Source organism: Vitis vinifera, chromosome 19 (assembly GCF_030704535.1).
Source record: "Vitis vinifera cultivar Pinot Noir 40024 chromosome 19, ASM3070453v1".
NCBI lineage: Eukaryota > Viridiplantae > Streptophyta > Magnoliopsida > Vitales > Vitaceae > Vitis > Vitis vinifera.
The window spans coordinates 7,871,463-7,896,339 of NC_081823.1; the positions used below are offsets into that span (position 1 = coordinate 7,871,463).

The 24,877-nt window shown below is 32.5% G+C and overlaps 6 non-coding genes across 6 annotated transcripts; all 6 read left to right on the forward strand.

Annotated features, from left to right (window-relative positions):
- Positions 1-1,655: 1,655 nt before the first annotated feature.
- On the forward strand, positions 1,656-1,796 carry LOC132253503 (small nucleolar RNA snoR134). The gene has a single exon (XR_009465352.1). It is a non-coding gene; the product is annotated as a small nucleolar RNA snoR134 (small nucleolar RNA).
- A 176-nt stretch (positions 1,797-1,972) lies between these two features.
- LOC132253498 (small nucleolar RNA U36a) lies at positions 1,973-2,061 on the forward strand. Its single transcript, XR_009465347.1, has one exon. It is a non-coding gene; the product is annotated as a small nucleolar RNA U36a (small nucleolar RNA).
- A 76-nt stretch (positions 2,062-2,137) lies between these two features.
- On the forward strand, positions 2,138-2,229 carry LOC132253493 (small nucleolar RNA Z223). Its single transcript, XR_009465342.1, has one exon. It is a non-coding gene; the product is annotated as a small nucleolar RNA Z223 (small nucleolar RNA).
- A 178-nt stretch (positions 2,230-2,407) lies between these two features.
- On the forward strand, positions 2,408-2,521 carry LOC132253495 (small nucleolar RNA Z278). The gene has a single exon (XR_009465344.1). It is a non-coding gene; the product is annotated as a small nucleolar RNA Z278 (small nucleolar RNA).
- A 148-nt stretch (positions 2,522-2,669) lies between these two features.
- On the forward strand, positions 2,670-2,785 carry LOC132253494 (small nucleolar RNA Z278). Its single transcript, XR_009465343.1, has one exon. It is a non-coding gene; the product is annotated as a small nucleolar RNA Z278 (small nucleolar RNA).
- Positions 2,786-2,920: 135 nt separating this feature from the next.
- On the forward strand, positions 2,921-3,026 carry LOC132253497 (small nucleolar RNA snoR97). The gene has a single exon (XR_009465346.1). It is a non-coding gene; the product is annotated as a small nucleolar RNA snoR97 (small nucleolar RNA).
- Positions 3,027-24,877: the final 21,851 nt, after the last annotated feature.

Here is a 24,877-nt window from a genome sequence, read left to right on the forward strand (position 1 = left end):
ATGAGAAGATTAGTTCTCCATAAGGTTTATAAAGAGGGAGTACATTGGAAGAAGTGTTGAGCTTTGACACCTCAATTTTATGTGATAAAACTTTAAAGTTATGTTTGGTTACGAGCAAATGTAAAAAAAAAAAAAAAAAAAAAAATAGAAGAAAAAAATAAAAAATAGATTAAAAATTGATAAATTATTTTTATTTGCTACTTAAAAATAAATTATCCATATGTATAAGTTTTTAATTAATTTTAATTGTATTTAATATTTTTTATAAGACAATTGAATCTAAGAAAATATTTTTTCTTTTTCTTTTTGGAACTAAATATAGTTTAAAATTAAATTCAAATCAATCAAAATCGATTATATAATTTGATTTTAATAACATAAACGTCGATTAGATTTGAAAATTGAATTTATTTGCTGAGTTTTCAAATTCCTTGTTTCATAATTAATCGAAATTGAACAAAATTGGTATTATAACAAATTTATGGAATTGTTTAACGTTAGACAAGTTTCCTTTTATGTTAGATTTTTATTGACATATTTTATTATTTTTATATTATGATCAAATTAATTTAAAAATATGTTTATTATATGTAAGAATAAAAAAAAATTAAATATATTTTAAGTCTTAAATTCAAATTGGTTTTAATTAATTTTAACAATATATTAATTTTAAATTAATTTGGCTTGACTTTGCATTTTTCATTATTAAAAAATAAGTTAGGTTAATTGGATGAAAATATGGGTAAATATGAATTCAGTATTTTGTAAAAATAGATAAAATATATTAGAGATATATTGACACAAAAAAGAATGAAAATTATGAAAATATTAAGAAAAATTCTAAAAAATTATATAAAAAGTAAAAATAGACATTTTAAAGTTTTTTTTAATTTGTCATATTTTATAAAAATATTATTTGTGATCGATGAAAAATATAAATTTTATAAGTGTAAATTTCTTATTAATTTGTATCATATATTATTTTATTATAATATTATGATTATATGTCTAATTTTAAAATATATTTAATATTAAAATTATAATCCATTTTAATTTAAATGTGTTAAATGATATCAAATAAATAATAACATATGTATAAGCTTTTTAGTATTTATATTTCTATATTTAATAAATATATAGATAATATAAAAAAGATTATGAAATTATGTTTTTATATTTTTGATATTAAATTAAATCAAATGTAAAAATAAAACAATTAGAGTTAATTTATTTAATAATTGAAAAGTCAAAAAAATAAAAAATATCGAAATATTGGTAAAATATCGAAAATATTAATGAAATATCGATTGAAACTATTGGTTGATAGATATATCTTTTTTTATTTCGTATCGGGATCTACAAAATATCGGTCGATGATATAATTGTAGCATAAGGGCCCGAGTATTAAGTACACTGAATTTGGGCCGTTGGAGAGGGCTTGGCCCAAGAATGGTCTATTCCCAACCAGAGATACCCAAAAGAAGCAAGACGCTGGCCCAAAGCGTGAGGGTTTTAGGGTTTAGAGACTCTACTCCTTATAACACTATATAAACCCCCAACTCTTCTGCCTATTCACAAATTGCATTCTTTCAGTCGTCAAGCTCTCATCTAGGGTTAGGGTTAGGATTAGGTTTGGAGTTTGATTTTTTCTGTGTCTGCACGGCGCACCCCGGGCTTTTCCGAAAATCTCATGAAGAAAAAAGCCCCAATGCGCGTGCTAAAGTGTCAGCCGTTAAGTGTTGCAGTTCAGCCCCAAATTCTTACGGCTGATCTGTGTCAAATCAACTGCGACATTCTTCAATCTGTTTGCCTTCCCGGATATTTTGTTTTGCTAGAAGAAATTAAGAGAAAAGAGGAGTAAATTTGGAATCTTTAAGATAACTCTTCCGATTTTTCTTCCTTTCTTTTTTTTTTTTTTCCCTTAACTACGAAATTTTCAGAAACCATAAAGATGTGATTTTGGGGTTATCATCGGCAGTGATTACATATTATCCGCGCTTCTGAGAGCTATCAATGAAGCAGAAAGAAAAAAGATTTGGTTGAATTTCTTGATATGAGCCAACTTAATATTTCTAGGGCAAAATATTTAAAGTATTTAGAATTTTTACTCAAATTGTTGAGTGATATATTTGATTTATATTGGCGATGATGAAGAAAGGACAGCGTTAAATGCCAGTTCTGCTTCAGAAAATTCTTGATTGATAAGCTGTTATTTACTCTGAGCCTCTCATTCAGTTCATAAAATTTTGTGGAAATCTAGAAATAATTTTCTGTTTGTAATTTAGATCTGTTGAGTTTGGCTGGAATGATGGTTATTCTTATACCTAGATGATAACCCACAAATAATGTTTTCCTTTTCCATAATATTTATGTTTTGGGTTTGATTGTGAGCTTGTTATAGTTTCATGATAGTGAAGATATATCCATGATTTGGAGGTGTAGACAGCTCCAAGACTCTGTTTACAGGGAGAACCTACTTGGTTGCTACACTTTTTATGAAATTACTGGATATTTCTTAGTCATCTGTAGAACTGTATGCATCTTATTGTGCAGATATCCATATTTGCAAGCCTTCATGGTAGAAAATTATTATGTACATTCTCTTTTTGTTCGTTGTGGGTTGTGTTGTGAGGATTTGATTTAATTAATGGTTTTGAGGTCGCTAAGTTACCAGTGATGATACAATCCAATTAATTGAGACGTGGTGGAGCCAAGACCCTGTTTACAGGGAGAACCTACTTGGTGAAGCCACATATCATATGACATCAATGGATTCAACTGAGGTGTATTTAGCCGATCCAAGTCCCTGTTTTTGTTTTTTTATTTTTTTATTTTTTTTATTTTTTATAATGAGACCCTGCTATGCAAAATCGATATCTCAATTTGAATTGTGGGTCTGAGTTTTACTATACTCTTTGCCATTACACGGTTGGTATAGAGTCTGAAAAACTCAGAAAGTGTGTGTTGTCATCAGCTTCTTCTCTTGTATGTCAACGAGATTGGAGTTAAATAACAGCACTACATTAAATCTTGGATTAATTTGCTATACATTAATGATTAAATAATATCAATCTTCCATAGTTGACGTTGGTTTGCTTGGCAGGCTTGTTCTACATTAAACCTTAGATTGATTTGCCAGCCATTAATGATTAAATAATAGCAATCTTAAATGGTTGGTGTTGGTTTTGCTTTCTTGTTGGCAGGCTTGTTCTAACTTCAGCAACTGTCAATGAGCATTTGCAGAAGGCATTTGGACATTAATGTGAGAGAACTTGGAGGGTGAATTCATGTGGGTTTGTGATATTATTATCAGGAAAGAGCTTTGATTATTATTAGCAACCGTGTGTATGATTAATAATCAATCTTTCAAATTGTATACATTGTTTTATTTAATAAAGGATTAATTTGGGTTGGTTTCATGGCGTGCACTTTCCTGTACTGCAGTGGTGGTACTCACTCCAATATTTGTCTAGAGTAGGCTTTGTAAGTAGCCAATTTTCCCACTTAACCATTTTGATATGGGATTACTGTTGAGCGGTTTCCTTGCCCAAAACTTAAGGTTCATGCTCGCTTGAATTACATGACACATTCTGGCAAAGCATATCCAGATTGTAACAGCCACTCGGTTGCCAACATTGCCAGGCAAGAGTTTCTGCTGACATGGTTGAATAGTTCAGCATTTGGGCTTCTTGGTTCAGATGTCTGTCAGCCTCTCAAAATTAGAATTTGACCTCAGTGTACTCTGCTTCAAGCTTTGCAAAAGTTGATGACTTGTTCTCTAGCAATCTAGCCGGGGTGTCATATTCCTCACTAAGCCCTGCACCAACATTTCCATGAAAAAAGAATCAAGAAAATGGATTGGAAAGATTTACAACTTTTGAGAGAATAACATGCGGGTGGCCGAATCTATTGTGCCAAATATCAAAATTAGAAGTTGCAGCCAGGTGTAGCATCAGAGAAGATGAAATCTGATTCTTTTCAAGAAATTTCCTTGGATAGAGTTTGCAAAGGTGATATTCAACTAGACTATAGAGCATAATTTTCTTTGAATCTAGGTTCTTAACAAGGAAACAAGAAAGGAAAAACTTAATTGAGCCTGAATTATCAAAACACAACCTATGAACACTAAAAAGATTTGAAGAAATATGAGGTACTTGAAGAACAAAATGAAGTAATAAAGGACTAATGATTTTAGATGAAGAGTGGCATGTGAGTCTAACGACCAAGAAGAATCACTGGTGGTAACAAGAGGAAAAAAAAGTTTGCATTGACCATGGTTTTAAAAATTAGACTTCAGTCCGATCAATTGGCCTGAAAATAGGTTGAGCCGGTGGTCCGATCGGTGAATCGAATGAATCGGTCAGTTTCTTTCAAATCGGACAGTTCGATTATTATTATTATTATTATTATTATTATTATTATTATAATTTATAGTATCAAAACGACGCTGTTTTGGAGGATATAAATCACCTTCCAAACCTTTCCTCTTGCAGTTCGAACCATAGAAGCTGTTGTCCCCAATGCGCCGCAATACCCACGTTGGGACAACTCCCATCGGCAACCTGGAAGCCTTGCAAAACCTCCCCTCCATCGATCGTTACAATGTCGCATCTTCTCCTTGTGCCGTTGCAAGCGTCTCTCGTCGCCGTAAACTCCCCACCCCCCTGTGTTGTAAACCCCCACCCAACCCACTTCGACCAGTAGCTGCAAGCCTCCCCTCGACCGACTATAAACCCCTCACCCCTCGGTTGCAAACCCACCCCACTTGACCCACTCTAAGCAATCGCTGCAAGCCTGCAAAGGTTTGATATTTTCAAAATTATTTTTTATGTTTAAAATAATAATATATATTTATGAGGTCATCGGTTCGACTGCGGTTCAATTGCCGATCTGACCAGTGAACAGTGAATCGGTAACTTTTCCGATTTTGAAAACATTGGCATTGACTGTTGGTTTGAGGACTGTAGATGTAATATGTGAGATGTCTTTTAATTTACCACATACTTGTTACTAGGAAATTGAGGAAAATTCCTTTGAAACTTCTTGTTCCATAAAGATTGATTGATACAAAAGTACTTTCTTAATTCTTGTTCAACTTTAAATTGTGAAACTATAAATTGAGATTAAAAGGATTTTGAATTCGAAATTGTTGCATTTTTCTAAAAACCAAGATTCTAAGGGTGATTTTCCTTGGTATCATTATGAAAATTATATTGAAAATCTTGGAAACCATTTTGAAACCAAGTTTGTTTTACTTCTTTGTTGATAGGAAGCAAATTTGCTTATATTATGAGAACTCATTTTGCTTTCAAAGTAAGAAGCAAAGTATGAATCTCTTAAAGATTTATTGGTTTCTTATGTGATCAAGTACTAAGAATAAAAAATGAATTGCACTTTGAGTGCAGAAAACCAAGCAGATAGAGAATATGATCTCTAATTGAGATTTTTTCTTTAGTTGCCCTCAAATTGTAGCAGAGGTAAAATAAATTCTCTCATACATGGTTATCATTTACGATACTTGAAAAGAAAAATGAACCAAAGAGAAATGAAGCTTCACATAACTTTATTTCTACTTACAAGAGTGTTTCTATTTCTATTTAGAGGAAAACTCTACGGTGCCTCCGAAGGTATCATGCCTTCGTTTTATTTCAGTCATTGGATAGAAAAAATTTCATCTCAGCCATCCAAATTAAAAGTTAACAAAAAAAAAAAATCCCCCCTGAAATCGGGTACCTCCCCTTCCTGTTCTTTTCCAATTTTCCCATCTTTCCCCCTAATTTGCTCTTTTCTCCATACTCATCCTCCGCAACCGGCCGGGTACTTGTTTTCTCCCATTTTTTCTCGACTTTTCCCCTAATTTTCCTCTTTTCTCCATACTCATCCCCCACTTATCTCCACATCTATGTTTTTCGATTGATTTGTGCATTTCGGCTCTTCTCCGGGTACCTATGTTTTCCGTTTTTCTCCATCGGTTTTTATTTTCGAGTGTTTTCGGTTGTCTTCGTGTGTTGTTGGGTGTTTTCGGGTGAGATATTCTAGCTATTTCGGGTGCTAAATTTTTGATGTAGGAGTGACATTTTTCAAACTTCTCTATTTTCTCCATTTCCCCTGTGTTTATGTGCATATTTCATTTTCATATTTGGGGTTTTTTCGGGTTTTCAAGTAAAGAGTGCGATATTCCCGCTCCCCACTTTCTTCTCCATATCCCTGATTTTCTTCATATTTCATATTTGGTTTAAGAGTTGTAAGGGAGTGTTTTCGGGTTTTAAACTTTCTGGTTTGAAGACCCGAATTGAAGATGTAGTTGGAAGAAGAAGAAGACGACGACGTAAAGTACGAAGAAAAAGAAAGTTGAAAAGGACATAATTTATTGTGAATAAAAAAGCGGTTGTATTGTAATTATTTGCGGATTCTATATTAAAAAAAATGTGAGTATTGATAATGTGTTTTACAAGATTGTATCCATTATATTTCATGTTTTTTATTAGATTTATGGATTGATCACATTAATGAAAAATAATGTGATTAGATCCATAACTGAACATTAAAAATAATTTATATGCTAATTTTGTTACTAGTGAAAATTTAGAGAGATTTAAGGAGGATTTTGGAGTGGTAATGATATTTGTATTTTATTTGACATTTGATTTATTGTAGTAAGATATGAATATAAAATTTATTGAAATGTGAAAAAAAAACTTACGTTGAGATAATGTGGTGGTGGAAGTATATTTGATTTATTATATCTGTATTATAAAAATTGACTTAAATGATTTGATTTAATTTTTAGGAGCGAGTGCGATGCTGTTGAAGTTGTTAGAAATCAAAATAGACCTATCGGAACTTGGATACATTACTAGTAAGGGAAAATAGAAATACGTAAAAGAATATGTTTTATTTATTTATTTATTTGTGGTTGTTATAGTTATATTTGTTTGAAATTATTTTGTAGTAACGATCAATTGGCCATGATCAAAGAAAATGATAGAAGAGTGAAGATAAATGATGATGTAAGGAGTAATATTGTTGTGGTTAATATAATTAAATTTTAAATTTTGAATTTGAAATAAGTGACAACTTAGTTCAATTGAGGAAAAAATTGAGCAAGAAGTGGAATGCACTTTCAAAAGTAGAAAAAGAAGATTTCATGATAAAGTCAAAAGAAAGTTCAAAACAATATTCGCTTCAAAAGGGTGTGGGTCCAAAGGTAAATTTTTTGTAATGAATAAAAAATTTCATTACTTATATATTTGTTGCAAATTATATTTATGTAAACATGTTTGATGCTCCCACGAGCGAGTAATTAGAGTTATTGAAGAATTAGAACTAAAGCAAAAAACAGCCATAGAAGAAATAGGATTTGGTAGCCTCTTGCAATTTCGATATAGGAAAATTAATCATGGGTTATGTCTTTGGTTGATAAATAGTTTCAATCCGAACACCTGTATGTTAGAGTTGTATAATACTTGTATCAAATTATCCTCGATTGATGTTGAATTTATTATAGGATTAAGGGCAAGAGGGTTGAAGATTGACATGAACAAAGATGTTAGCAATAAGAATGATTTATGTAAAAAATATTGTCATAAAAAAGGGCGATTGCCATTAGTGATGTTAGAAAATCAAATTAGGGAGGATAAAGAAGGTGGAAATGATTTCAAGTTCATTTTGTATTATTTGTGTTGAGTGCATTATTGTGCCCAACAATGAAGTTTTTGTGAAATGTTTTTTCTTATATCTTATGGAAGATATCGATTCAATAAAGAAGATGAATTGGGATGAATTTGTTTTGTCTTATCTTGTGCACGGGATCAAAGAGTTTAAAAGGAAACAACAAAATGGAGTTTCCAGTTGCTTATTGTTTTTTATGGTAATGTCCTTATACATAATTTACATCATAGTGAATTTCGAATTTGTTATAATAAATTTTGTGAACTAACTATATATCTATGTAAAATATAATTGCAGTTATTCTACCACAAGCATATATCGTTCCAACAGAAATTTCCACCATTATATACTCAACTTTTTCCTCGGATTACTGCTTGGGGAGATGATGAAGTACTGGATATAAAATGAAGATTGAAAAAACTCGGTGGATATGCAAATGACAATGTAAGTTATAGTTTCGAAATTTGTTTAATATTTGTTTTTATTTTTAGTGATTTTAAATAGGATATGTGTGATATATTGATGAATATATTGTAAGTGAAAATATGGGTGATACAAAATGAGATAAGAGATTGCGTTGATGAAAATGAGATGACAATGGAAGAGGAGAATGAGGAGGATGAGAAATTTGAAATCCATCCAAACAAAGATGTTATTAAACGAGTAAGTGTTACAATACTCATCGTGAGTATAAATATTAGTAGTGAACCCTTGTATTATGATGTTATTAATCAAGTTCCTATATATCACTAGGTTGATGGTGGGAGCTTAATGGAGATGGATAAAACATTTTAACAATTAAAGACACATGTAATTGATTAGTGTCATGTCGCAAGTAGTAGTAGCTGTGAATTTTTTTTTTACTGAATTTGAAGAGAAATATACAACATTGAAAGAACTCTTCCTTGAGTTAAGAGAAAAACCTTTGAGAGAGCACGATGAGGGAACAAAGAGTGAAATTCTTTCATGCGAGAAAAGTGTGGAAGAGAAGGACAATAAAAAAGGAAATGAACATTATGTTGACACTTTGTCAATTGACAAATTATGCACTAAGGACATGAATGAAAAAAATGAAGATGTGTGTGCTACATCAATTGAAATGCTTATCATTCCCGATGAAAATGTAGATATTTTACCACTTCTAATCAAAAGAGCTAGAAAAGATTATGGAAAGGTATATATAATATAAAAAAATTATTTTTGTTACAACTACTTAACCATTACATAGTAAATATATGTATATTAATGACATTTTCCATATTAGGAACCATTACCAGCACTATATGGTATTCCTGAGAATGTCATGAAAACACGTACATTGAGGGAGAGGAAACCAAGTAAATTCAAGGTCTCCCCATTCGTACACAATTTAAGGAAGATGAGAAAACGTTAAGTATCAAATGTATAATACAAATAGTTTAATACCATGTTCTTATTTTTGATACACAAAATATGTAGCTAATAATTATGTCTTGTTTTCGATTTAGTCAATCCCCATGTCCATTCGTGAAGACGTGGTGGATGCTCAATCATTCAATGTACTTCAATCTCTTGTTGCTGATTATGTTTTCAATAAATCATTGTCAACAAGGTTTGTAGTATCTAGAATATTCATAGATGCGTTGTTACAATTTTAGCCTTCATATTTTCCTATGTGTGTAAAAAATGTTTTATCATATTATTGTTGTAGTGAGCTTCTTGTTGACTTCGATCATGAACATTGAGTACATGGAGATTTAGAGTACTTACATCCCAGGCAAAATTTGTTGGATGTTGTAAGTAGATATTTGATTTATATCAAATGAGTTCTTTATTAATGAAATAAATTTATTAAAGTTATTGGTTAACAACAGGTAATAAATCTAGAAGCATCAAAGCTAAATTATTTTGAGAGGCAATTCATAAGCATACGAGTATAAGATGCTATCTTCCCAAGACATTTTCAGTAAGCTCACATTTGTCTTGTTGTTTAGTTACATATTAAGTATAATATACTAATATTATTCATATTATGTTGTATTATTAGCAAATGATTTTGTGCAGGAGTCTTCAACCTTTTTTTTATAGAAAAACATCCATCGTGAGTAAGTATATTAATGAATTGGATGATTGCGAGAAGGTTAGTAATTATTTTTAATGTTTAATTGCATATATCAAAGTTTGAGTGTATATTGTTTTCACCTACAATAGAGTAGATATTTTGTGCACTAATCCATTGATATTGTTTTTCTAACTTTATAACTATTTATTTCAATGCATGAAAATTGCCCCGGTCATTGGTATCTTTGCGTCATTGACTTTAAAAACTCTCATATCCAAATTTTGGATTCATTGTGATCAAGGAGTCGGGATGAGTTTTGATTTAAGAGTGTCAAAACAGTGGTATGCTTTCAACTATTTTTTTCTCCATCTTACAATTATTAACACTTTCAAAATAAATTAGGTTGAATTTTGTCAAACGTTCTACAAACTCTTTGACATAGGGAAAAATGTCTTCCAATTCTCCATTGATTAGGCTCCTTCGATTCCAACCCAAGATAATGGGTTAGTATGAATATATAACTCACATGAATATTATTTATCTGAGCTATAATTATACATCCATTTATAAGTTGTTTTGCTTTTCTTATATTTTTCTTTGGTGGGACTGTGGAGTGCATGTCATTAAACATATGCAGACATTCTAAAATGGTGATTGCATGAAGGCCTCTAACTTATGTAATTTTTTAAAAATACTGTGAAACCAAGGTTTGGTTAATCTTGATTTTGATGATAACAAAACAAGGTTTAAAACTGATGATCATATTTCAAGTGTGATTAGGTAAGACGATTTCCAAAGTGGCAATCATAAAGACAAATCAATCCAAGGAGAAATCATGAAGAAGAAAACCACCTCAAAGATAAGAGTTTTTCAAGACCAAAGCTTCATAAAATCTCTTTGTAAGGCTATTGGTGCACTAGGACTTTCAAGCATTTCATTCTTTATTTATGCACCAAAATCATCCAAGAGTAATATTGTTTTAAATATCTTAAGAATTGGATGATTTCATGTTTTCAACTAAAACCTTGTGTTAAATGATTTTCAAACTTGTGTTAAAAGGTTTTAAGTTGAAAAAGATTGGGTGTTGAGCCAAAAAATGGCTCAACCTGTCGACCGGTTGTGCTCGTCCAGTTGAGGACCGCTTGAGGGAGGCCAAAAAGTTTCTCTCTCTCCCAGTGACCTTCTCTTCCCAGTCAAGGTTGAACCTCAACTGGTTGAGGTCCGGTCGAGGTCCGGTTGAGACCCAACGGTCACTTGCCAAGCATTAAATGCTAACGGCTAGTCAACCGGTCGACCCCTAGCTCGACCGGTCGAACCCCCAACGACTAGTTTGACTTTTTTCTTCTATAAAAAAGCTTCAATATTCATTGTTTCATAAGCTTAACCTTCCCAAATCTTTCTTGATTATATTTGAGCCTTGGAAGAGTATTTTTGAGTGCACTATTATTTCAAAACTTGCATATTCTTAGTGCACCATTCAATCCTAGTTTTTCTTGTATAAATTAACCTTAAAGTTCTTGTGCTAGGATTTTTGTAATATCTTTTAATTGTAAACCCTTGAGAGTAAGTTGTTCAAGAGAGGGATATCTCTTGAGAAGTGTAAAGGGTGCTTGGAGCCAAAAGTCCGATAGGGTGAATTGGAACCATAATCCAATTGTATTGCTTGAAGGCTTGGGTTGGAAGCCTTGGATTAATGAAACCTCAAGCTCGGGATTGAAGTTAGAGGAGAGTGGATGTAGGCCGGGTTGCGTCGAACCACTATAAACTCTTGAGTTTGCATTCTCTCTTCCCTACTCCTTAATTTATATGCAATTGTCTATATATTGCTTATTATATACTTGCATATAATTGTCTCTTGCATTCACTTGTTTAAATTTGCGAAAAGAGACCATCACCCTATTCACCCCCCCTTTAGGGTGATTACCATAGGTTGGATTAGCCTCAAATTCCTAACAAATACGTTGGGAAATAGCAAGTGATTTAGTTTTACACGAGGGAAACAGAGAAAAACAAACCATTTTGGCTATTGTTTGTACAAATACATCCACAAGAGCAATGAGAAGATTATTATTATGACATTTGTTGTTTTTCCAATATTTATCATTTCCATATCCACATATGGTCATGTTCATGGGAAGTTCTGACATTGGATGAGCATACAGGGTTGATGATTAGTTCGTTTTATTTGAATATGCTATACTTTTCTTTGAATATGCTAGGCATAATGAAATTGTAATATATAGCATCATTCATTTTCTACATGTATGATTTTCTACGTTTGTTAGGTATTTAGATGTTTTTTTCTCCCTCTATACTTTGGGTTGCTTTTTCAAATATATATATATATATATATATATATATATATATATATATATATATATATATATATTCATTTATATATGCAAAAAAATATAGTATAAGAGCTTTTCATTCAAAGGGTATATAGTGAGTACCGGTGGGAAGATAGGTTAGCCGATTCATATTTAGTGGTCAACTTGTGTGAATTATATCGAGGAATTGTAAAGGTAGTGTGTATTGGTTCCATTATAATTTTAGCCTATATGTACTGGTCGATTGGTTCCAATTATTTCACATGCAAGTATTGGATGCAGTGTCTATCAATTGAAGATTTCACACGATCGACAGAACCCATTTCTCAACCGGTTGAGAAACTATTAGATGTAGTGTCTACCGACTGAGGAGTTCAAACAATTGACAGAGGCCATTTCTTAACCAGTTGATAAACTATTGGATGCAGTGTTTACCGGCTGAGGAATTCACACGACTAGCAGAGACCATTTCTCAACTGGTTGATGCCAATTCACCAGTTGAGTTGTTCAATGCAATCATGCAATTTCTTCCAGTGGCTACCGATTAAGAAATAACTATAATCGGTAGAGGAAAATTTTCAACCAATTAACATTGGTGATTAAGCCATTAAGTACATTTTTGAGGATGAGAAATGATGGAAACTATAATTCCAAATTACCAAATTATGATTTACTCAAATTGACATATATCATTACATTTACCAATTTCATATGAATTAAATCGAATCAATTACTTTCCTACAGGTAATTCATAACATTAAAACACTATACCTAATTTTTGAATCATCATTATAAGTAATTGATTACATTAAAAAGTGCTAGTATGCTTCCACATTGGTATAAATCAATTAATTTATGGTTTCAATGAAATTAATTTAAAGTAAGAGAATATTGAATTACAATTAAAAAAATAAATTAACACCAATACCAAATTAATTACATTGAAACTCCAAACCTATACTCCTACAATGATATAAATCAATCACTTTGTCATTGCAATGAAATTAATTGAAAGTAAGAGAATATTGAATTACATTTCAATTTCCGACTTAACACCAATACCAAATGAATTACATTTAAATATTGATACTATACTTCTACATTGATATGAATAAATCAATTTACCACTTTCAATCACAAGTTTTTTCTTTGAATCCCAAAATTATGCAATACTTTATTTAAGATTACATATTCACCAAAGTGAAAATATCAAGGAGCATAAGTACTCATTTGTATCAACTATAGCTCACTGCATTAAGGAATACCAATACCTAAACTTAGCCTATGTGTTTGTTTAGAAGAATTTTCACTAGTTGTTTTTTGAGCCGACTGGTGAGGATAGGATTGTGGCCATCTATGGTTCATTCCATTTTCCTTTTCATTTAATATCCATTTACCATATGCATTTAAAATCTACTTTTAAATTATAGTATGCACATCAACTGCCAACGTGTACTGGTGGAGAATTAGTTGAACATGTACCACTAGAGAGGTGGCTCGGATTATTTATGGGGTCCAAAGTCAAAGGCAAACAATACCTATCTAGCTTGAGGGGATCTAATTCCATTGTACATATCTATCGGTAGTGCTTGGATGACCCCTAAATGTTGTAGTGTGAACCGGTTGATTCATCGAACTCAACCAATTATGTAGCGATCAACCGAAATAAAGTCAATCTCATGGGCATAAAACTTGTAGTGCCTAGTGGTTGAGAAATTTAGTCTACTAGTTGAGAAATTTCCTCAGCAGGTAGGACTCTATTGGTTCTACAGTAATGTACATATCAAATTTGGGGGAAATAAATGGAAAGCATGAGGCCAAATTATGAAGTTTTCCATTTAGTGGTATAGTTTGAACTTCACATAATTGTAAAACTTTAACCACATTTTCCTTTAATTATATTCGCATGCATAACTATATTTTGAAAATGATATAAATGAATCGATTTCTCGTTTGATCAATCATTTTACCACTTGTAATCAATTAAATTATAAAACTAGAGGATAGTGATTTCTATCAATCAACTTGACTATAGTTCCAAATTCATACTTATAATTAAATACTTGGTTTAAAAGTACATATTACCCAAAGTCTTAACGTCAAATGATAGAATTACTGATTTAATAACTTCCATCTTTTACTCCATTAAGGAATAAAAAAAAGGCTACATATCATTTTCATTGGGAGTATCGTTTGGATACCCACCTTCACATGGTGTTGTAATAGTTTCTTCATATTGCTGAAATCCTGGTACCTACACATGGACATTCCATGGTTAAAATTGACCCGTCTAATTCCATTGCAATTACTTCAAAAAAATCATTCAGTAATCCATAGTTAAAATTAATGTTTGAAATGTGTTTGTTTGTCGAAGTTACATTGACAAGTGCGCCGAAATCTATATACATGTTAAATGGGTCATTCCACAAATGCTCCGCTCGCATTCCCTGCATTTTCAAAGATTAAGTGATGTCAATTACTGTTGAATTAGATGTTATCAAAGTTTATGTTGTTATATAACAAGCCTATTGTACATGATGTAAGGTTGCAAACATGTCAACTGAACAATTTGATAAAGGCATCAATTCCATTTCAATGTCACATTGGGAAGACAATTACTTTCCTGCACCATACTCATAATGTAATGAAAACAATTATGTTAGTTATATATGTAAGTACAACTAAAATGCATAAGTTTTGTGGCAAATGTTTATTGAATCTTACATACCATATCACGCTGATTACCAGTATGAGGGATTGTAGCTTTTGGACACTTTTGAATTGTGTGACCTACTATTTTACAACGACTACACCGTCTTCCATTTTGAAATTTTGATGCAACTTTGTCTGGATTTCCTTTAGTGTTCACTATATTTGGATCACGAACTTGGTGAGGACTTGTGGCTCCATCTGCTGCTAATTTTTTCAATTTCAAATTATTCTTATAGAGTTCCTCCATTCTCACCCTTAAATTTTCTATTTCATTATTCACTTCTAGAAATAAAGATGATGTATGTGATGCATAGTAAGAGAGCTTGTTGCACATTGAACTCAATGAAGCATATCGTACAATCCAATCCATGTCGTTATCCGTCTCATTCACCGGTGGTGATCTTGGATGCACCTTTGCTAACTTTGTCCACCTCTTCAAAATACATGAAAGAAGAATCTCTTCCAAATGCTCTACCTTCATAACAACAACCATGTGACAACAAGGGATGCCAATTGACTCAAACATCATGCATGAGCATTTTAATGTTACAATATTCAACCAAAATTGGACTTCCTATTTAAAGTTCGGGTGTTTAAACTTAGATAATGTGTATGCCCACATTAAATCATCACTTACAAGCTCTACTACAAAGAATAACTCTACATTCTTCATTTTCTCACGAAATTTAAGGAAGGTTTCCTTCGTGTATATAGTTGCAACATGATTTTCAAGTATGGATAGTTTGGTTGAAAGAACGAGTGAAGAATTGTTCGACTCAAACTCTGTCTTTGCCTTATTTTTTTGAATTCTCATTATCGCCCTATCGAATTGTTATACAAACTCATATCATTGCAAACGAATTTTCAAGAATCTATTTAGATATGCATTCGTACTTTCACACCTTTGTGTGCTTCTCATCTCTCTAAACAAATTTCCCTGTAAATACTCCTCAACCCATCTTTTGCGTTTCGCATAAATCTCGGTGACCCAACGATTCCCATTAAGATCCAACTTTTCAACTATTTCATGTCAAGCCTTTTTGAATTCTTCCGGATTCTCTCGTATGAACATGCACCTTACAAAGATGCTTGTAAAATCCTTAATATACACCTTCGTGAATGCATTTCGTTGCAGATGCCATGAACACATGCGATGACACGCATCGGGAATGACTTTTTTTAATTGCCTTACACATTGCTTTATCCCCATCAATTGCTATAGATATGAGTTTCTTATTCATCATTGCAATAAGAAATGTTTCCAACACCCATTCATATGTAGCAATACTTTCATCCATCAATAGCGCACAACCAAATACCATTGTTTGGTGGTGATGATTAACACCAACCAACACGACTAAGGGTTTTTTTTATTGGCATTTGTCCTATAGGTTGTATCAAATGCTAGCACATCTCCAAAACACACATAATTCATTTGAGTAGTTGAATTAACCTAAAACAAGTTTTCTAGTTGACTTTTTTCATCGACTTTGAATTTATAAAAAATTGAAGAATCCATTTCTAACTTTCCACACAAGTAAGCCAAAACGACTTCTACATTATCATCTTTAATTTTAATTCTACACATTGCATCAATGTGATTGTATATATATTTTTGTGTGAAACCATCATGCTGATGTCCTTCTGATTGTTTAACCTTATAGTCCATAATTTGTGTTGTTTTAACACCAACTTTACATAGAACATCAACTTATGCCTCATCTGGATTACTTACTGTCCGATGAGATTGAAAGAATTGTGTGTTGATAGCATCGACCAAATGATGATTATGTTCTCCTCTAAATTCCTTTACAATCTACTTTCCAACTTTTCTATCCAATCTAATACGAAATGCAGCTTCACATCCAACTCTAGTCAACGATCATGGCTCACACTGTCGATTGTCAATTTGAATAAACTTTGTCACTTGATGTCTTTCTTTGGAACACACCCACTTTCGAGATATTATATATCCATTCTTGTCTCGTTTCAAATCATCTTTTTGAATACTAAATCTGGTAACTTTGAAAAACAAGTTGTAAAATGTTTCAACCTCATCTATGCAATTGAATTGCAATTTTTAGAATTCTTCAATCGAAATACCCTTCAACACCTTCTCTTTCAAAAAATTTGCATCATAGTGGTAACTCCCGCTAGTATATGTATTATCATGGACCATATCATCAAGTTTCACTTCAAATTCCTGCTTGATTGTTTTCTCCATCGCCGATTGCAACACCTACATTTTAGAAAACATGTTAAAAATCGTTGGAATAAGACCTTAATGAAGGATCATATCACTTTTATATAAATCAATTACATAATTCCAGTCAACCTATAATGCATACGTCATCCATTTTTGAGGTTGTCAGTACCGGTTGTCATGGTCAATTCGACCGGTTTCAAACTGGTCGACCTATTGGTGTTTATATTGAAACTGCTTTTACTTTGCAGTGTTTATTGGCTAAAGGAAAAAGTCAACCAGTTGAGAAAAAATTCAACCGGTATACACTAGACACATGAGTCTTTCCCCCATTAATTTGAAATAAAAAATGTCAACTGATGAATACTACTAAGAATGTGTTATAGACAATGATAACCTTCATTTTTTTAAACAATATATATATATATATATATATATATATATATATATATATATATATATATAATTTTAAAATTACAAATAGGTTTGGGAAATATTTTCCCCATCCATTTGAAGGTTAGGGGTAGTTACATTGAAAAAACTATTATGGTTTTGTTTAACAAATCATTATTGAGTTAAGGATGATACCTTGACAATGGAAAGTGCAAGTGTGATGCAACTTCAACTGAAGAATTGTCTTCTGGATGTTTTTTTGTATGCAAGGCTCCAATAAAGAGAAGACCTCGTTCACTCTCCAGCTCTCTTAGAAAATGTTGCTTTCCAAATAACTACTAACATATCTAGGTGGTTGGTTGTTGAAGTAATTACATATTTGAATAGGTTGCCACATGTAGAAAAACAACTTGTACAATGGTACACTTGGTGGTTGAAAGTTACCATTTTTGCTTCATTTTATTAGGTGACATTAAATAGAACAATAATAGGTAGGAGAGAAAGTCAGCCTAATGTGGATGATTACACATTTAAAATGGATCTATGTATAACTTTACAAAATATAAAGTGGAGATATGGACTTGATTTATAATATTTACATTTCTCAATGGAGTTTACCTTAATTAGTTTAATTAAGTTGTCATACTATATCCTACATATGAGAAAGGTTAGTTAATTAACCTGAATTAATTTATATAAGCTATCGTACTATATCCTAGTTATTAAAAATTTAATCAATTAACCTTAATTAATTTAATTCACGTATGATGTTATATCCTAATTATGAGAAATATTTTTCAATTAACCTGAATTAATTTAAAGGCCGCTATCGTACTATATGCTAGTTATTCTAAATTTTAATCTCTTTCATTTTGGCTAATTTAATTAAGACATCATCCTATATCCTACTTATGAGAAATGTTAGTTAATTAACCTGAATTAATTTATATAAGCTATCGTATTATATCCTAGTTATTACAAATTTTAATCAATTAACCTTAATTAATTTAATTCACATATGATGTTATATCCTACTTATGAGAAATGTTTTTCAAATAACCTGAATTAATTTAATAATGTTGTCATACTATATCCTAGTTATTATAAATTTTAATATAAACACCTTAATTAATTTAATGAAGTTGTCATAGTATATGGTAATTATTATAAGAACAAAATAATTACCCTGAATTAATTAAGTGAAGGTATCATACTATCCTACTTATTACAAATATCAGTCAATTACCCTGAATTAATTTAATTAAGTTATCATACTATATTCTACTTATTATAAATTTTATTTAATTAACCTCAATTAATTTAATTAATCTAGATCCAAATATTTTTTCATATAATCATTGACAAATTAAATGAGAAGTATGAGAAATTTGAAATTAATAAAATAGAAAAAAAATAATGTTTCATCTATATAGGACATTAATTTAATTAAAATGTCCCAGTCTTAAACTATATGCATTTTCATTTAATAGCAAGGTCGACCAATCTAGGAAACCCACTTATAATCCTCAACCCTTCCCTCTTCTCTTCCCTTGAACTTCATCTTCCCGAAATACCTTAACCCGAAATCAACTTACCATGGCACCAAAACGAGCACCGGCAGAAGCAAGCTTTCCCCAGGAGGACTTTTATGCTGAGTCAAATGACTCTACAACAAACTACCTTCAAGATAATGAAGATGATTGTGAGGGTATTTTCCCTCCAATAAGGAAATCAAAATAAGATTCCTTTCAGTCATATGACATCATCAAGCTCTCTCCATTCAAGCTTCTCATGATGCTCCACAAATAAGAATATTCTTCAGATAAGTAGTTTCAACACTGAAAGCATCAAGCATGTGACTCTACAGTCCAAAGCAGCCTGTCAATCATCATCACTCAGCCGAAAGTAAGATTCTCGGTGAAAAAGTCTAAAGTGCTACAGTAGAAAGTGACTTTTACTGTTCACTTTTACTATTCACTATTCACTCATGAGATTACTATTCATGCACGGGTTTCAAAAGCAAACAGTGCTCTATTTCCTGATTGGTACTGTTTAATATTCCATTTTTAGCTATTTAAGGAGGCTCGATCCTCATCTGTAAGCACGTCTTCTTTTACGCCTCATTTTAACTTCTCATTTTTCATTTCTCTCTCTCTCTTTCTCTTCTTTCTCTACCTCTCACCATGTAAGCTCCCGAGCAAAAAGCTTTCTTCAAAGCTTTCCTCATTTCTCCCATTGTAAGGTATTCAACTTCTCCTTATTATAAGTATTTTTTGTGTTTGTTTTCAAGTTATGTAAATAAAGTTTATGGTTCATTCTCTTTAAATTTCTTTGTTTAGATATCTGTGTATTTTTCGATTTCTTAATAATATACATTTATCATTTTTTTCCTAGATGCTTTTATCAAGAATATTTTATTTTTACATTATTAATTATTAATTTGTTTTTATTTTAATTGTATTTTTAATATTTTATTTTGATTTTATCATTGATGGCAACTAATGGAGTTGCGATAGATAAGAAGATAACTTGTGTCAAGGATGATCAAGACGAAAGGAAAGAGATCGGATGTACCAATGACCAACGATAGCAAACAGAAGACCCCGAAAGTAGCAAAGAGCAGCGCCAACAAATGGAAGAAAGCGGTGGTCGATGAAAATGTTGAGATTTGTAAGAAGGCCACCTTTGATCGAGCTACTATAGACCCTCCATTTTGTCCTTCTAGCACATGTCCTATTATGTGTTTGTTTGGTACTTTACAACAATTCCCTAGTGGCCCATTATTACTCATGTAGCTTATCTTATAGGAGCCACCTTGGAGACTCTGATTGAGAGATTTATCTAACCCCATTTTGACCCTTGACAGGTCTAATCTAGACTTAGGCATTGACTTAAATATCCTAGGCACCTTCTAGCTTACACACACTCACTTTAGGTCATTTAGGCACTTTTAGACTCACTCTTTATATGACTTGCATGATTGCATGACCTGCATGACTCATGTGACTTGTATGGTTTTCTTTATTATTTTTATTTTATTTTATTATATTATAAGTTTTCTATCTCATATTTCTTGGCATTTTTGGCATGAGAAAATAGACTGTTGGAAGGAGAATTACGAGAATTTTTAAGAAAGGAAAGTGGCAAAGATTTTTTATGGAATAATGTAAGAATAGGAAGAGGAGAAGATTCCAAGCTACAAGGAAAGAACAAAAAAAAAAAAAAAAGTAATTGAAAAAAAAAGAAAAAAAAAAAAGGGGTTCTCAAAAGAGGATTTTTTTAGCGTGCATATTAGATCTAAAGAAAATGGAGAATTTTGGGAAGTGCTTTAGCAAAAAAAAAAAAAAAAAAAAGAAAAAAAAAGAAAAAAAAAAAGAAAAAAAAAGAAACTGGTGTTCATCGTTTTTTTGGTGGGTTTTGGGGAAGCAGAACCTATCTCGCTTGAAGCTGAGTAATACTTCTCAAAGGTAGGTTCTTCTAGGTACGGTCACATGAAATTCGCATCTTCTCATCTCTATATGATTTTTACATTTTATTTTGCAAGTCCTGACGTTATCTTGTTGATTGTTGTGGACTTTTAGGGTTGATCGTTTCTCATGTTGAATGTGTTTAAACATGAGCATGCTCTGTTTTGGCTTTTATTTTGGTCTTTTTTTAATCTCTACTGTTAATGGTTGATGCGTGGAATTGTCACAGATATTGCTATCTAAGAATCGTACCCTTTTTCTCTAATATCCCTACTTGTTTTTCAAGCCCATTGACAAAACAATGAAATGTGGCTTGGCTTGGTTATTCACTCTTTTCCTGTTTTTACTCTATTTTCTGGAGTTCCTATTTTCTTGTGTGTGTGTGTGTTTATTTATTTATTTTTTTGGGTACCCTTTCTTCATTAGGCAACAATTTTTGGAATTCTTGGAATGGGAGAATTGAGACTATCTTGGGGAGTAAAAGAAAAATTAGAATGTCTGGATACAGTGTTGAATCCCAATTCTCTGATCTTCTGAATTTATATTGTGACTTTGGCATGTTAATGGCCTTTATTGATTAAGTGCTGATGATCCTTTAAACCTGTGGCTCGGAGAAGGTCACCAATTGCATCATTCGGGTTCTTCTGTTTCTATTAGAGTCATTAGTAAAAAGGAAGATGAGGAGCAGAGGTTTTTTTTTTTTTAAATGCCGTGACGTGATCATCATTCCATTGTCACATTGCCCATTTTGTTTGAGAATTAGATTCAATCTGGACCAGAGATATACATACTAACAGAATGATGCTACTGTGGCAAAGTTATTGATTTCATTGATGGCATTCTATTGGATAGGCCAAACTCCTATGATCCAATTTTGGTGCATTGTTTGTGCGGGCAAGAATTAAAAATCAATTTAAAAAGGTCCTTATAAAACAAGAAACTGAATTTGAAACCAAAGCGGTCGTGAGTGGCATTTTCAAGACGTTGTTCCTAATTCCAAAAAACATTCCAGATCAGTAGGAGACTTCAAGATGGAAATTAAAGAACTTCCCATGACTACTAAATTCGATACTTTGTTTTGAACATAATGGAGTCTCGTGAGTCCTGGTATCATGGCTCTATGATGTATTTCTCGTCAACAAATCCTCAGGTTATATTGAACGAAGTTCAAAGGAATCTCGAGTTCTTGAAGCCTGGTAGGACAACATTGATTCAGAAAACTTCGCAAATTATCACAAGAATAAGAGAGATGAAATTTAGTTTCATGCTCTGTCTGACTAGTTCTATCGTGCGCCTGAGCACTACAAACCTGTGAGCGAATAATTCATTAAATAGCCTCAATATAATCCAGGACTTTATGAAGGTTATTTTCCAATAACAGTCTTCTAAATCATCATGGCACAAAGTATGACCCCTTTTCCAATGAACAGAATGCTAACAGTCTCTGTTACTACTTTTAAACTGGTTTTTTATGTGAAATGACAAGCTTAGATTCAAGACTTATTATTGGTTTGATTTGGTCATGAAAGACGAAGTGTTGCGCTCAGTAGCTTGGTTGATTGGCACCAATGATGGCAAGTTTTGGAGCATTCATATCAGCTTTGAAGAGCCCATGAAACGGTATGTTGTGGATGGAGACTTGGAGTTAGTTTTTCATGCATGAAACAATGATGGCAATATAATGCACCAGTGGCTCGGGTCCCAGAACTTGTTCCTATGCTGTGCTTAATGGGTACATAATTTCACTTACAGGCTAACGCATGTAAAAACAAGAAGGCTACTTGGTTTGAAGACCAAAATGTGGTTCACGGGTTAACTAGGAGAAATGTGAAGCATGTCGAGAGACAACTCGTTTATGTTTATGCTATTATTTTCATGGGTTTCTCACTTATACTTCAGAGTTCAGCTCAAAGATCTGAAGAGGTCTGATGAAGACAAACTTCCCATGAATTACCAAAAAAATATAAACGGTGGTTAAAGAGGTAGTCCGGATCAGTAATGGACCAGAAAGTGGGATACTCCTGATGAAGTTTACCTTGGAGGTGTCAAATTGAGTTCTACAACATTTCATTCTGTCACAATCAACAAGGGACGGTCTGGAATTCATGAAAATGCTCTCAATAGATCAGTCTCAATAAATCTCAGTGGTGGGGATGGTGTATCAACTACCAAAGCTACAGAGAAAGCATTGGTTATCGAATTTGAGTAGCATAACGCATCAGGCAATTCCAGTAATGGTCCTGATAACTTAGTCTCTATGAATCCACCTTCTTCAAAAGATTAGATTCCTAATGGAACTATACCAAATTTCTCTGAATTAGGAACTCAGTTAGAAGTTCATGACACTTGTCAGGGTGAAGTGGAGTTTGGTGTGTCCAATAGAGAGAACTGTAAGGCCGAGTTGACTGATAGTGAAACAACATTAGCTGGACTTCTATTTGGGAGATAACCTTGCAGAAAGAGAACTCGAGAAGACAATATGGAACCACTCCCTCTCATGAAAAGTGAAAGTAGATCATTCATAATATCAGTATCCAATCAAAATCAAAGAACTACATTTGTCTATTTTTTTTTTAGGTTTGGGAATGGAAGAAATCGGAAAATTTTATCCTGAAGACTTATTGGAGAAGTTAGAGAATGAGTCGAATACTGTCAAGTCTTTCACAAATCATAATTATGAAAATGATATAAAAAAAATGCAAGTTTAGTGCCCGGTTTGCTGAGAATCTGATCAAAGAGATTGCAGCTTTGAAGTTGGAGATGTTTGTCTACGACAATAGCTCCTCTCATTACAGTTGAGAGGTAGAGGATGTTGCATGACATTTTTCTCAAAGCGAATAGCAGGGAACTACAGACAGAAGTATTAAATAGGATGTTTAAGGTTTTCTTAGGTCATCTTGAAAACTACAAATGGTGTTAACAGCTAAGGGCTATGCCTCTCCCTATTTTAAATATGGAAGGTTTTCCTTCATCTTTGCAAGGGATCATCTTAAAAATTCTTGAATATGCTGCGACTGTTGTGAACTGCATTTCTGAGAAAGAATTGTTTGCACTTTGCTTTTTGTTGAAGCAGCTAATCACGTTTGAATTAAAGCACACCATTCTTTCATTTTTTTTGTAAAACTCCTATCCTTTGATCAATAGTACAATAAAGTGCTGTAAAAAGTTGGTGTGCTGGAAATTCTGTTGGATGATCTGAAGCAGCGCAAGTTTCTTTTGGGTGCAAATCAACACAATGGTAATCCTGATTAACTGGAGAGAAAATCTATCTCCAGCAACTTCAAGAAACACTCTGGCAGTAAGGATGATATCATATCTTCATCAAAGCTAATTAAATCCGGTTCTGGGAAGTTTCCTCTTTTTGAAATTAAAAGTACAATTGTTGTTGCATGAGAAAAAGACTTCCAAATTTAAAATTTTCGGAATCAAGGAGAGCATAAAATCTCTGAGCAAATCTAAATAGCAAAGGAGAAACAAGAGGGTGGTGGAGTTTGGTATCTTTTAGGTAGCTAATCTCAAAAGTATAGGAATGTAGGATCCATCAAAAAGTCTCTAGCTTACTACCCCTTTTTCCTTCACACACACGAAGTTACTGAATCCTATTGACTGAGGGTTAATTTCTTATTATGGGCAATATCCAGATTCCATCCTTCATTTCGATCATGGTTTCATCTTCTTTGGATGATCAAGAGGAAAATGATTCTGCATCTCAACCTTCTGTTCCTAATTAAGAATTCTCCGGTTGAAAGTCCCTATTAAAAGTATTTGGTGATTCTCATAGATAATTTGATGATTCGACATGTCCATTTGATGAATATGGATTCCCATTCCAGCTTCAGGCCAAATGCTTTACAGATTCAGGGCAAAAACTGCACTCGAAACGACCAATACCCTTTTCTCATATCTGATTTCTCATTCTGGAGCATATCAAGTAACCATCAAACTTCCTCATCAGCAACCTCGCTAAAGAGTAATCTTCAAATAATTAAAAATAGAGTGCATAATGACATGCATGCCAAAACAACCTTGTAAGGAGGAAGTCATTGAAAGAATTGTGGGG